Here is a 14431-nt window from a genome sequence, read left to right as displayed (position 1 = left end):
CTACTCAACAGACTTAGGAGTAGAAGCTATTTTACATGAGGCCTCCCAAAAAACCAAAATCAGTATTTGAAATGAAAATACTAGCATTTTGTTGGAAGCTCCAAGGTTCCTGTGGGGGCTGGAGGGCGGCATAGGGGGTTAGGAAAGGGTATGCCAGGGCCAGGGGCCAGCCCTCAGCAGTTCGCACTGCACCTTGTCCCTAACTCTTCTGGGCTCAACATTACAACTGTCATAGCAAAGTCCTTCAAGGCAACTTAACATCATAAAGTTGAAATCCCTCCTGTCGCTCCTTAAATGAAAATAAACTGGGGGGAATTAGTAAATATTGCAATAGCACATAAGCGGCGTCTAATTTAGGATTCACCGTAGACTAAAATCACTGTTTACAAAAATACTGTCTAGGTGCCAGGTACTTTCAACAAGATTCCTTACATGCAGGAAGAACACAATAAGCATGTTTTCTATTTGAATGCCAAACTTGGAAAGGTTGCCTTATTAAAAATCCCAGTTCCCATGTTTATATAAATGCCAGGTGTTTATAAAATATCATAGTTCATAAATATTGTTCCTCCTCAGATCATCTCCTACTCGGCCTATGTCTTCAACATGGTACCAGGAAAAGTGTCAGAACTTGCAAAAGTACTTTGAATATGAGAATAACGTGTGTTTTGGTTTTTAATCAATGTATAAACTCCCAAGAACAGTGGAGACAAGCCAAAAAAATGGACTTGTCTTTTTAGGAGCTTCCAGTGAGGAGAAAAATCCTCCAGAGAGGCTCCCAACTGGGTGAAAAATGGTTGGAAATGAAACTAAAGTTTAATTGCTTCTCCAGGAGCAAAACCAGGCATGGAGGATAAATGGGAAATGGTCTTTGAATCAGAGCATCTATACCAAAGGATCCTCAAGAGGTGTGGGCTTGTAGGATCCTTTCCCCTCCTGGAATGTATTTCTACTTCCTATGTCTCCTGTCTTCCTAACCCCTACTCTAACCCATCTGCAGGGTGGGGAAGGGGGCTTCCTTTCAGAGCCAAGTTTTGGCCCCAAGAAGGAATTTACATAAGAATAAGGTAATTTTGGGATTGTCTCATTAGCAACCTGCAAATTAAGCCTCATCCTGTCTGCCAAGTGGAGAAAAATTGGGGATACTTTGAACACCAACTTAGTTAACTGGTTTGTTTCCTAAGCGTGTTTCCTGGACCAGCGGCATTGACATCATCTGGGAATTTGTTAGAAATACAAATTCTCAGACCTCCTCATCAGACTTACTGAATCAGATACTCTTGGGTAAGACTCCATGACGATCTGTGTTGCAAGCAAGGCTTTCTGGTGATGCTGATGCAACTAGAACTTTGTGAACCACTGGCCTGGTTCATTGGGTCATTGTAACACCCAGGGCCATTCCTGCTGAAGATCCTAGGGTTCTGTTTATCAAGTGCTCACTACCCTTTACATGTGGGATTTTGCTTAATCCTTCCTGCAGCTTTTGCGGTTGGTACTAATATTTTGTCATTTTACAAATGAGGAAACTGACATTCATGGAGTTCAAAGAGATGACTCAAGATCCGTCAGTTAGTAAGTGGGGCAGTTAAGACGTAAATCCACATCTATCTCCTAACATTCTTTACATGCATGATGATCGTCTACACAGGAACTCCTGTCCCATCAGAAATATCTGCTTTATAAAAGGGAACTGCATGAATGACGTCAGGTCTAAGAAAGAATGTCAGATTATAGACTTAGAAGAAATTTCGAAATTCACTCTCAAAGTTATGTGTGAATTCTCTATAGCAGTGTTTCCCAAAGTGTGCTCCACGGACCACTGGTTCAAAATAAAGTGTCAGGGCCAGATAAGTTTTGGGAAATGGTAGTTTAAATTTTGCTAATTCAGTTTCTTAACAGCAGCACTTCTCAGCGCTGTTAATGAATATGATCAGGTCCAAGGCGACTCCCTGAGGGTACTGTGTATATGTCATGTCTCCTCTCACCAACTACAGAACTAATTTCCCACAGACTATTTCTTGGATCTAAAAGGCCACAGAGTAGGATTTTGGAAGCCCTGTTCTATACTATGCTTTGGAAAGCAGCATCCAGGCTGAGGCCTGCCTGGAAGTTCTTTATGCTGCGTGGCAACCTCTTTCTCAATCAGCTTCTAGCCACTGCTACTTATTCTTTCTTTGGCAAGATTGAGGGACTTATTCTTTCTTTGGCAGGGCTCTTTCTCATGCGAGCTAGTTGAATATAGAAGCTCAAGTACTGCATCCTGCACTCAGCCTCATTTCTCCAGGGTTCAATTCTCTGGTCTTCCTGCCGTTCTTCAATGGCTCCATCCATCCCCTTTAGGGTGGACTACTGCAGTAGCCTCATAACCAGCCTCACCTCTTCTGATCGTGGTGCCGCTGCTCATCCCAACAGTAGCCCAAACAGAAAATATAAAAGTATCCTATCCCATCCCTGCTTAAAACCCTTTGATGGCTCTTTACTGACCTAAGTGCCCTTCCTACCTGAAAATTGAACAATCCCTTTTATTTAGGAAGCTCCAATTACACTTGCCTCTCAGTTCCTTAAATGGCTCTTTCCCACTTCCGGACCTTTTACTTTACTGTCGCCTCATCCTGGAATGATCTCCCACTGTGTGTTGACACACTGTCTCCCACTAACCTCTTGGGTCTCACTTTAAATGTCACTTTCTTGGAGGCCTTCTGAGAGAATCGATCTCACTTAAGAGCCCTGTTATTATACCTCGCCTCAACACTTTGTCCTTTCCCCTCATGGCACAGCCCATGCTTCCTAACTCGGTGCTTGTGTGATCATTGATTTAATGTCTGTAGATTTAACATTCAAGAGGCAAATAATCTGCATATCCAATAAAGACCCCTGTGCCTTGCATATGGTAGGCTCTCCAAATTTTGAGGTGGATGTATAGTTGTTGGTCTCTAGAACCCCTGTGCCCCATTCTCCACCTCTGTCTTCCACAGAGTGCACCTGGTGCACTCTGCCTGAGGTAGGTTAAATGCAACTATCACCTCTCATATCCTGGATATCATGCTTCAGTTAATGTAACCAAAGACCAAAGTAGCTTTTCCAGTGGTTGCCTCCAACCTTGGGCTCACATTAGACTCACATTAAGTCCTGAAACACACCTAGCTCTTTCCATATGTGTTCTCCTATGGTATAACTTGCCCAGGCTAAACATATGCTGTGAACCCCTAGGCCTCAGCACAGATCCTGTCTCAACATCTGTCATCCACTTCTCTTTTTTCAAGTGGGAAGTCCTGATCACTTGCACAAAGCTAGGGGGAGGAGTGGAGACCAGGGCCTGTGACTTAGAGCCTGACAGGCTTCCCACTAGCTCAGCACCACCCTTGGATGGCAGTTCCTGTCTCAGTTGCGGGTTCCTGGTGTTGTACCCCTGATGAAAGGAGAGCTATTTGGGCAGACCACCCACGTAGGCTGACATGAATGGGAGCCCAGTTTGACTAGAGAAACACCATGATTCCATTCTTACCTGTGCTTGATTCTGCCCATTTTGGGGTCCCCTATCTCCTTTTAGAGGACATATATCCTCATCTCCATATTCTGGACCTTTCTGAGTTAAGTGGATTTTCTTCTTCTTCCACGTAGCCTTTTTTTTTTTTTTTAATTTAAATGCCTCTGCATTAATTTCAGTATTTAGGGATTGAATTAAACAGAGAGGAGAAATATGATGTTATGCTTATGAAATATGAAATACATGTGATGATTAATGGTTAATGATTAAAATTGTAGTCTTTAGATCCAGACAGAATCAGGTTGGAATTCTTGCTTTGTCAAGCAGGTGGTGTAACCTCAGGGAAGTTATTGAACCTCCTGTGAGCCCCAGGATCCTCACACACAGAATAGTTCAAATGGGCCGTTCAGAACTAGGGCAGGGTTCTAACTGGCACTGTGCTTAGCAGGATAAAGGAGGGCTAGAGCTCTTGTTGTTTCTTCTTATTACTACCAGTCAGTCTCTGTTATGTCTTTCTTCCATAGCTAATTGCTGTATGAGAGGGGTCAGCAAACTTTCTGTGGAGGTCTAGATACTAAATGTTTTAGGCTTTACAAGCCATGCAGTCTCTGTGGAAACTGCTCAGTTCTGCCATTATAACATGGAGACATGTAAAGACAACATACAAACCAATGGGCATGTCTGTGTTTCAGTAAAACTTTATTTGAAAAAGCAGGTTGTGGGCCGAATTTGGCCTGTAGGTTGCAGTTTACCAACCCCTGTCCTACAACTTCACTTTTAGTTGCCTATTTGATTGCTTTGAAAACTTCACTCTTGGTTTCCATGCTTTTTGACTTTTGGCCTGAAGGAAAGGCAGGAATCCTTGTCACCATGACCATGGAATTTTTAGTTTTGCCAGATGAATCTCTGTGCTATTTATGGGAAAACCTGCAGATAGTCCAGGAGGAATGATCCCAGTCAGCCAAGAAAATATCCCTTCTTGGGAAATATCATGGGGATGACACAGCCAGTTTGTGGAAGGAGGACAGGAAACTTGTCCAGTCAGTTGAAATGATAAAGATAAGGTTCTGCAGCAAATGCCAAATTAGAAGAGGTTCAAGTAGCAGTTTGTGAAGAGGAAGGAATCAAATGTAGTTTGCTAAGGGGTGGCTGGCTGGCTCAGTCAGTAGAGCAAGTGACTCTTGATCTTGGGGTTGTGAGTTCAAGCCCCACGTTGGGGGTAGAGTTTACTTAAAAATTAAAAACAAATCAAACAAATGTAGTTTGTTGAGTTTCTCAGCCAGCTATAAATTTTCTCCATTAACTAGGATTGCATTTGGCTGCTTGTAGCTAAAATCTGACTACAGTGGCTGCATCAAATAGATTTTATATTGATAACCTAATGGGAAATCTGGACACAGCCAGCCTGCCAGGGAGTTGGGGGGTGGTGTAGCTAGCTGGTCAGGGTTTCAAAGACCTTGGATCCTTCTAGCTTCCCTTCCTGTGATCCTTAGAGGATGGTCCTTGACTTCATGGCCACAAGATGGCTGCTATGCCTCCACACAACAAGTGCAAATTTCAGGCTAGTAAAATGTTTCTGTCTTAGGAACCATATGCACATGTCTACCCTTAGCTGCAAGGGAATCTGAGGGCACACTGACACCTCAGACAAATCTGGGGTTCTCTTTTGATGGGAAAAGAAGAGTGGATTTAGGGGAGGCAATAGGAACATCTGCCACATTCTCCAAAATGGCGACACTATGCTGCAAGGTGGCTAAGAGGGGGCTCTAAAATCAGGTTGACTCGGCCAGGTCGTCATTTCTGAAGGGGAACCACAGTATCTCTCTCATAGGGTTGTTCTTATGAGTAGACAAAATAATGCATGTCAAGTGTCAAACATTTATTATCATTATTATTTTTAAGCTACTGCCCCCCGCTCAGAAATTGAATTTTTCTTTGAACTAAATGATTCTGTAGCAGCCCACCCATGACCTTCCCAGTGAAGGAGCCAGTGCTGACACCATCCAACCTCTTAGTTGTTGTTGCTTTCAACATAGAATGGTAGAGAATGATTGAAAGCCTCGAATAATTCTGTTTGCAAGAGTCCCTCAGAGACACTTGAACCAGGTTCTGAAAAAGAGTAAGCATTTGCCAGGCAGAAAAGAGAAAACCAGAAAGGGCGTTCCAGGAAAAAGAAACAGAACAGCATGTTCAAAAAAGGATGACATGAAAAAAGAGCATGCTACCTCATTATATCACCTGGCAGCCATCACTTCTAACTGCAGGATGTCAGTGGCATCTTTCCAAGGATCCCAGAGGCATGATGAGAGGGCTATGGGGCAAATACAGGGCTGCCGCTAAGAAAGATGAGCTCTTCTTGAAAGATGTGTGTCAAATTCGGGGCTACCTGTTCAAGAAGGATTTAGACTATGTTTTATTCTGCACTTGCTATCCCTGGCTTGGAGTCAGTGCATTACGCTAACCCTCATGTGGTACTATTCCGATAACTTTATGAAGGAAGTGTCATAATCCCTATTTCATGTGCGAGCAAACTGGGGGTCAGGCAGGTGAAGCTGTTGCCCAAGTTCACCCAAGCAAGTGCGTTCGAATCTCTGGGTGTTCTCTCAAGTGTGCATCTGTTATCTCTCCGAGCAAGCCAGCCACCTACCCCCTCTGTCAGAATTTTTATATCATCTTTATGTGGGAGATGGCAATGAAGTTTCTCAAGATTGAGAATTTTAGGGCTAGAAGAGCCTAGATCTGCATCATCCAACAGATTAGGGGCAAGGGGCTATGAACATTTGAAATGGCTGTATAGCTAGTGCTACTGATGAACTGTGAATTTTATTTAATTTTAGAAAATTTTAGTTTAAAAATGGATGTTTAACTCAGGTAATGGAAAACTTTTTTTTTTAATGTTTATTTATTTTTGAGAGAGAGAGAGAGAGAGAGACAAAGACAGAGCATGCATGAGGGAGGGGCAGGAAGAGAGGGCGACACAGAATCCCAAGCAGGCTCAGGCCCCTGAGGTGTCCGCACAGAGCCTGATGCAGGGCTTGAACCCACGAGCAGTGAGATCATGACCTGAACTGAAGTCCAATGCTTAACCAACTGAGCCGCCCAGGCGCCCCTGGAAAACTTTTTTTTTTAAATGATTTTTTTTAAAACGTTTATTTATTTTTGAGACAGAGAGAGACAGAGCATGAACGGGGAGGGTCAGAGAGAGGGAAACACAGAATCTGAAACAGGCTCCAGGCTCTGAGCTGTCAGCACAGAGCCCGATGCGGGGCTCGAACTCACGGACCGCGAGATCATGACCTGAGCCGAAGTCAGCCGCTTAACCAACTGAGCCACCCAGGTGCCCCCCTGGAAAACTTTTAAATATGTTTGCCATCACTTGGGTATGGGAATCTATTTTTTTTCACCCATAAATATCATGAAATCTAAATGCTGATCAAATATGATTGATGAAAACCTAGCCTCTGAATTGATAAGAATAAGACACACCCTGGATTTTGAAGACATAGTACAGAAGAAATAATGTATAATATGTCATTAATAAATTTGTATGTTGATTCCATGTTGAGATGATAATATTTTGGATATATTAGATTAAATGGAATGTATTATTGAAATTAAATTTGTCTGTTTCTTACTTTTTCAAACATGACTACTAGAAAATTTAAAATTATTTACATGGCTAATATTCTATTTCTATTGAGCAGTGTTGTTAACGAGAACATAAGTCCAGGGCACCTGGGTGGCTCTGTCGATTAAGCGTCCAACTCTTGATTTCAGCTCAGGTCATGATCTCATGGTTTGTGGGAGTGTCAGGCTCTGTGCTGATAGTGCAGAGCTTGCTTGGGATCCTCTGTCACCCTGTCTGCCCCTCCCCTGCTTGTGCTGTCTCTGTCTCTCAAAATAAATAAATAAACTTAAAAAAAGAGAACACATTTCACCTTTCAGGCCAGGAAAACTGGCTTCACTGTGTCTGGAAGAGAAGTTGACCACTGGACAGCAGCAGATCCCATCCACATCTTTGTCTCAAGTGGTGCAACCTTGGGCAGGTCGCTACACTTCCATGGACCCACTTCTAAAAACGGTAGGATTCTTGGGGCGCCTGGGTGGCTCAGTCGGTTGGGCGTCCGGCTTTGGCTCAGGTCATGATCTAACGGTCTGTGGGTTTGAACCCCGCATCAGGCTCTGTGCTGGCAGCTCAGAGCCTGGAGCCTGTTTCGGATTCTGTGTCTGCCTCGCTCTCCGCCCCTCCCCAACTCATGCTCTGTCTCACTCTGTCTCAAAAATAAAAAAATAAACGTTAAAAAAATTCTTAATGGTAGGATTCTCTCACACACCAAGTATGCATGATCCCATTAAAATCTTCAGAATCTCAAAGATATTAACCATTATAGGTCTATATAAAGAGGGAAATTGGAGTTTAAGATCTAATATAGTTTAAGATCTAATTCTAGTATAGACTTGTTTCAAAAGCTAAATAAATTAGTAATTATTCTTATTGGATACGGTAAAGTATATATATGTATGTATGTGTGTGTGTGTCTGGCTATACACACACACACACACAACACACACACACACAAACATATATCTCACATGCACAAATATATGGCACTATTCTTATTTCCATATTTGAGATAGGAAAACTGATTTAAGTAACTTGCCTATAGTCACTTAGCTTTAAGATGTAGAGCTGGGACTTAGAGTGTAGCATGTTTGATCCGAAAGCCTGTGTTCATACAGACTTCCTGTGATGTCAGTGCCCAGAGATCCTATGTAACAAGCCCCTTCAAAATGCTCGTTCCTTTTATTAGTCAGCTGTACACACATGGACAACAATTAGGTCTGTGCTAAAATGAGAAGGAATTCAAAGTCTGGATGCCCAGAAATCTGCACAAGATTCAGGGAACTTTGAGGTGGGAGGCTATGAATTAGCCTCCCAGACCAAAAGGAGTGCCACCCATTTGTTAATTTGATTTTGTTTAGGTTACTGAGCCATGATTCATCCTTAATTGCATTGTTTCGAATGACTAAATAGTCTAAGTATTAACCAACTGCTAAGTGGTTGCCCAGTCTCAGTTTAACTAGGACATCTTCAGCTTAGGAGTCATTAAAATCAAAACACTGTTGGCGCTCCGTTGGGTATTGGGTGATCTGCCGACTGAATGGTGGTCCTGGTGCCCGGAGAGGCAGAGTTCCGGCAGATGAGGAATTGTACCCCTTCTGTCACTGTTGGCCTGGGTAGAGTTTGCGCCCCTGCCCCCCGCCTTTCATCTGGTGTTGAAAATTTCAATTGATAGAACGCCAGAGGACACATTGATTTGATTCAGCAGATTGACCTTCTTTCTGACTGTGGACCTTTGCAAAGTATTCTGCCAGAAATATTTTGAAACTTGATAAAGCACAGATAGACTTTCAAATTAAAGGTATGATTCTCAGAACTTAGTCTACTGAGCCTCAGAGTCCTTATTTATCGAATGGGAATAATAATGTGAGATTGACTCTTCTCTAAGTATTTAAGCAGAGAAAATGAGATGATGGTTGTTGGAAGAGTTTTTAAAACAGCTTATCAAAATGTAAAAGATTGTTGGTTGAATATTAGTCATTTCCAGCACATTTGTGGGTGTCATTAGTCTTTGAACATCAAGCATACCTATGTTAAACCCCATATCACCTTTCTAGCCCTATATTTAAACTAGTAATTTCAAAATACCCCAACAACTTGTGAGAGACTATCAGGAGCTGAGAAAGGATGTGAACTTGGGATCCAGATATGGTTGTTTTCAGGACACATGGACTGAAGGTGAAAGAGCTTATCATCAGGATGACAATACCAGGTCAACAGGCAAGCTTGGTTTTGACTATAGTTTGAGGGTCCAGCACACCCCACATCTAAGACTGATATTTCCCACATGTTAGTATGCAAAAAAACCACCTGGAGCGAGTGCTAAGACACAGATTCCTGGGCCCAGTGTCCAGGGACTAATTCCGTGGGTCTGGGATGGGCTGGAAAAAGTCCATCTGTAACCCAGTCCCGGTAGATGCTGATACTACTGGTCCACAGATGGTAATTGGGATAGGACTGTCCCAGTGAATCCTGTATATGGTCACAGCTACCAGGATGGTTCGTTCTAGCCAGCCTCAGATCATTCATCTACCTGGACAGCTGGCTAATGCACCAAGGCGCTCCCTTATCCAAGAAATAGCCAGGCCCAAATTGCCCCCTTTCCCATTCATCTGAGTGAGTGCAATGGCTCCTTGAGCAATCTCCCTGTCTCAGAATGCTCTTATGACCACATGTAAATTTACTTATAAATAAGCGCAGGTGTGAACATGCAAGAATCCACTTACCATGAAGACGGACAGATTTCAGAATAATGTCCTTATACGACAAATACCCCCACCCCAGGACGGACTGTAGAGGGCTTAGAAAGGAAAGCCTGGATGGATATTCACATCTGTGAGCAAGCAAGAAAGAAAGCCTCAGTCATTCTATCCCCCTCACAATCCTCAGCCTGCTTATTGTGAAAAGGAATGGTGGGACAGTGGATCCATGAAAGGAGCCCTTTGACCCCTTCCACACACTGAGCTCCTGAATCAGGCCGGTGTGTTGTAGACCCAGGAACATCCTGTAAGGCAGAACATCTGGATGGGGCAAGAAAGGGATTGATCACATGTACTTGTGGCCTGCTTCAGCTGTCTGGAAGGAATAAAGATACTCCCTTCTGGAACATCAGAGGAATCGGAGCATGCTGCAAAATGAGTTTTATTTTGAATTCGAATCTAGGTAAAACGTCCTTAATTTCAGGTGACAACACAAAGACCTGCCACCAAGAGACTATGACAATAAAAATTGGTGTGGAGGACGGTGCCGGGGAGGAGACATTTGCAGCAAATTACAACAATGTTAGGAATGTCAGGCTCCTGGTTAGTGGAGCATTTGGTTGTGGGTTGTTTTAATCCAACTAAATACTAATATGCATATCTGAGTTCATTCACTCTCCGGATTAGCACAGTATCATATTAGCCTAATATAGCTTTAGCCTAATTTAATGTGGAAATATTAACTCAGGGAATTCCTTTCATGACATGGTATTATTTCTATAGCAATTTAATATTTTATTGGTCTGAGACAATGCAGTGCCAATTTACTTCCCTCCCAAAATACACCCTAATAAATGTGGGATTTTTTCATTCTAGCTATGGTTTCAGGGCAGCTATTGGACAAACGGAGGCTCAAGTCTTGGTCCCCACAATCAAACATCTGTGTCTGCATTGCCACCCAGGCTCCCTGGGATTGTTGATGGTCTGTTTGCATACCTTTATTTCTTGCCCAAGGGGAGTCAGATGGGATGGCTACGGACTATCCCTACTCCCAGATTCTAGGATTGAAAACAGAGCTATAATGTGCCTGCTGTATCCCAAGACAGGAGATGACCTCACCCTTCCGGGCTCCCTGGAATCCCCATGAAACTGGGCTTGAGACTCATTTAAGTGGAAAAGTACAAGCATGACTGAAAAGGAAAATGTCGGTTGGGGTCATGTCGATGTCAAGGTCCTAGAAAAATGCTGGAAGTCATATAGTTTTGCCAGAGCAGAAACTTGCTGACCCTTTTCCTCAGAGCAAGGCCCCGTCCTCTTGCCCCCAACCCCCAAATACGCTGGAGTCTGAGACTTTGAGAGAGGCCATGCTGGCCTTGCACGTGATAGATGGCTGCCACTCAAATACCTGTCTCCCATCAGCTCTGTCTCCAAAAGAGACTGCTGTACATCTCCTCCTTCCAAACCCCTGACTCTGATCTTGATCATGCCCTCATTAACTCTTGCCCAGGCTTTCGAAGTTCCCTTTAAATTGGGTGTCTTTGCCTCTAGTGTTTTTCCTTCCAATCCATCTTCTGCCCTGCTGCATGATAATCAATTAATAATATAGTTGGGAATAAGACACTCCTCTACTCTAAAGCTTTCCATGGCTCCCCATTGCCTATGGAACAAAGTCCAAATCTTTATGGTTTTTAAGGCCCCGGCTGCTTTTCCAGCTCCCCCCTACACTTCCTCCCTCCTTCCCTCTAAGACTCATGCATTTTCTTTTTCTGCTTTAGCAAATCAAGAGATCTCCAAATGTACAATGATTTTCCCCATCTTTGGTCCTTTGCTCATCTTGGTTCCTGCTGGCAGGAATGTGGTCCTTCATGCCTTTTGGGCTACTGTTCAAACTTCAAAGCCAGGTTCAAATTCCATGCTCCCCAGAACATTTTCTCCATGCCCCCTATTTAGAATTAGTCAATTTGGAGCACTTACATTTGATTTGTATGCTGTTTATTTTTGTGCCTATCTGGCTTCTCCAGTAGCCTCTGCAGTGTTAAGAAAAGAACCCTTTCTGGATTATTTCTCAGTGAATCTCCCACATAAAATGCTCACAGTAAATCTATGGAGACACAAAGCCCTTTACCTGCCCCACAGAAATTATTTGTATATGCCCGTCCATTCTCTATCAGCACAGATTTCAATTACTTCCCACGTTCTTCTGGACACTAGCCATGTTGAATATTGAAATCATTAATATAGTCCCTGATGGCTGTTTGTAGGTGTTCAACCATCACTAGGCAGAATCTCTGAGATTATGAAAGGAAAATTTCTCTATTGTGTAGAGGGTACCTCTGGATAACTTCTACCTGGCACAAGAAAGGCTTTGTGGCCAGCCTGAGTAATTATTTATTATCAAAATAGTGACCTTTGTGCATGAGATATGAGGGCAGGGTAAGAGTGATGAATACTGAAAGCCTGGTTAATACTGTGCCTTAGTTTGTATTACAACTCTGCCTACACTTTCTAGCTGCGTGACCTTGGCCAATTTATTTTACCTCTGTGGCCTATTTCCTTGTTTTAAAAATTGGACTATAGGGGCGCCTGGGTGGCTCAATCGGTTAAGCGTCCGACTTCGGCTCAGGTCACGATCTCGCGGTCCGTGATTTCGAGCCCCGCGTCGGGCTCTGTGCTGACGGCTCAGAGCCTGGAGCCTGTTTCAGATTCTGTGTCTCCCTCTCTCTCTCTGACCCTCCCCCATTCATGCTCTGTCTCTCTCTGTCTCAAAAATAAATAAAGGTTAAAAAAAAAAAATTTAAAAATAGGACTATAATAGTACCTGCCTCCAGGGCTTTTCTGAGGAATAAATGATACAGTGTATATATAAAACACAGTAGAGGGCTTGGTACTTAACCGATGTTCAGTAAATGCTAGCTGTTGTTGTGATTATTTATCATGACCATCACCATTATGGATTATTTCCCCCTCATTCTCTACTGCTGCTCTGTGAACATACAACTATCTTACTACTCAGTTATAATGTGTTCAAATAAATGATCCATAAATGTTTCCACACAGGCCATTTGCTAAATACCATGACACTTAATTTATTTAGAGTCTCTTATGCCACTTAGTTATTGATAGTCTGTAGCCTTTTATATCTTTACATCTTGTAAAAATTACAAATTTTTTCCAAATAAAGGTTTTGCCTACACAGACTCATAGGAGGGTAAGTAATTACATCTGGACCCACATCCTTCTCTGTCCCCAAGGCAGACATTGATGGTCAGTCATGGTGCCCTTGCCACTGACCCCAGATGTGACTTTCCTGTCCTTCCAACACAGTGCTTCGGCAACAGCCACCAGTCAGAGCTGACATCCATTTGCCATCCTCTCTAGTCCTCAGCTTTTATTTTCTAGTTTCCTTCTCTATCATCTTTATGGCTGACACTGCACAGAATTTCTCTGGAAACCTCTGGGGAAGGTCCATATTGTCCTAGTTGAAGTTTTTGCTGTTCTCTTAGAAGCTGTCAGGAACTAGATAGTTTGGAGTTTAGACAGAAGGTTGACATTCTTCTTTGGGGATGATTCACCTGGCTCTCCTTTAACTCAAAGAAAACTCAGCCAATTTTCTGCATTAATGAGGCTAAAAGAAGATGATCCAGACTCATTTTCAACTGAGATTAACTTGAGCTCATAAATACCACCTTAACTCTTAAAATACTGGAGATTAGGCAGTAGTTTTCTCCTTGGATATGGGACTGTCAGGTTTCTAATAAAGAAGGGAGCCACATTTAAATGAAATTTCAAAAATATTCTTTGTCTTTTCTGAAATTTCTGAAAATTCTATCTCCATGTGTGGAAAAAACCCAATGCTAGGAAAAAGCCACTTGTGATCTCACAAGTCAGGAGGGTTGGACATACTCATTGGCTGGTGGCCTCTGTAAGCTCCCACGAAGCCAAGGTCTTTTAGGTACCATGGTATGATCAAGACCAAAAAGAGGTATTTCCCCAAATAGAGATTTAAAAACAAATTTTAAAAATGTTTATTTATTTTTGAGAAAGTGAGACAGAATGTGAGCAGGGTAGGGGCAGAGAGAGAGGGAGAGGCAGAACTCCAAGCAGGCTCCAGGCTCTGAGCTATCAGCACAGAGCCCTACGTGGGGCTCGAACTCACAAACTGTGAGATCATGACCTGAGCTGAAGTCAGATGCCCAGCTGACTGAGTCACCCAACCCCCCCCCCCCAGAGATTTTTTAAATCACTTCATGTGGTGGTACAGGGGATAGAAGATTCTAGAAAATCGTTTCCCTTTGTTTTGGCAAACCTAACAAAAATGAATCATATTCTAACTGTACTCTATAGATAAAGCTATAGATAAAACTATAAAACTATAGATAAAATTAACTCTATAGATAAAACTAGCATTCATTGATCCCTCAGAGCCAGACAAGGTTGTATATCTAGAGTTATGGCAGTGATTTGCCCCAGAAAATTCCCTGTCGGTAGGAAACCTACAACCACTCCATCAATACATGTGCAAGTGACATGAACATTCAGAATTTCCAGAAAAGGACAAAGAGATATGGATTCTAACACTGCTGCAGTATTAGCTCCCATGGAGGTGAATATCAGACTACCCCT

The sequence above is a fragment of the Panthera tigris genome, chromosome A2 (genome assembly GCF_018350195.1).
Source record: "Panthera tigris isolate Pti1 chromosome A2, P.tigris_Pti1_mat1.1, whole genome shotgun sequence".
NCBI classification, from domain to species: Eukaryota; Metazoa; Chordata; class Mammalia; order Carnivora; family Felidae; genus Panthera; species Panthera tigris.
Note: the sequence above shows the minus strand (reverse complement) of the source record.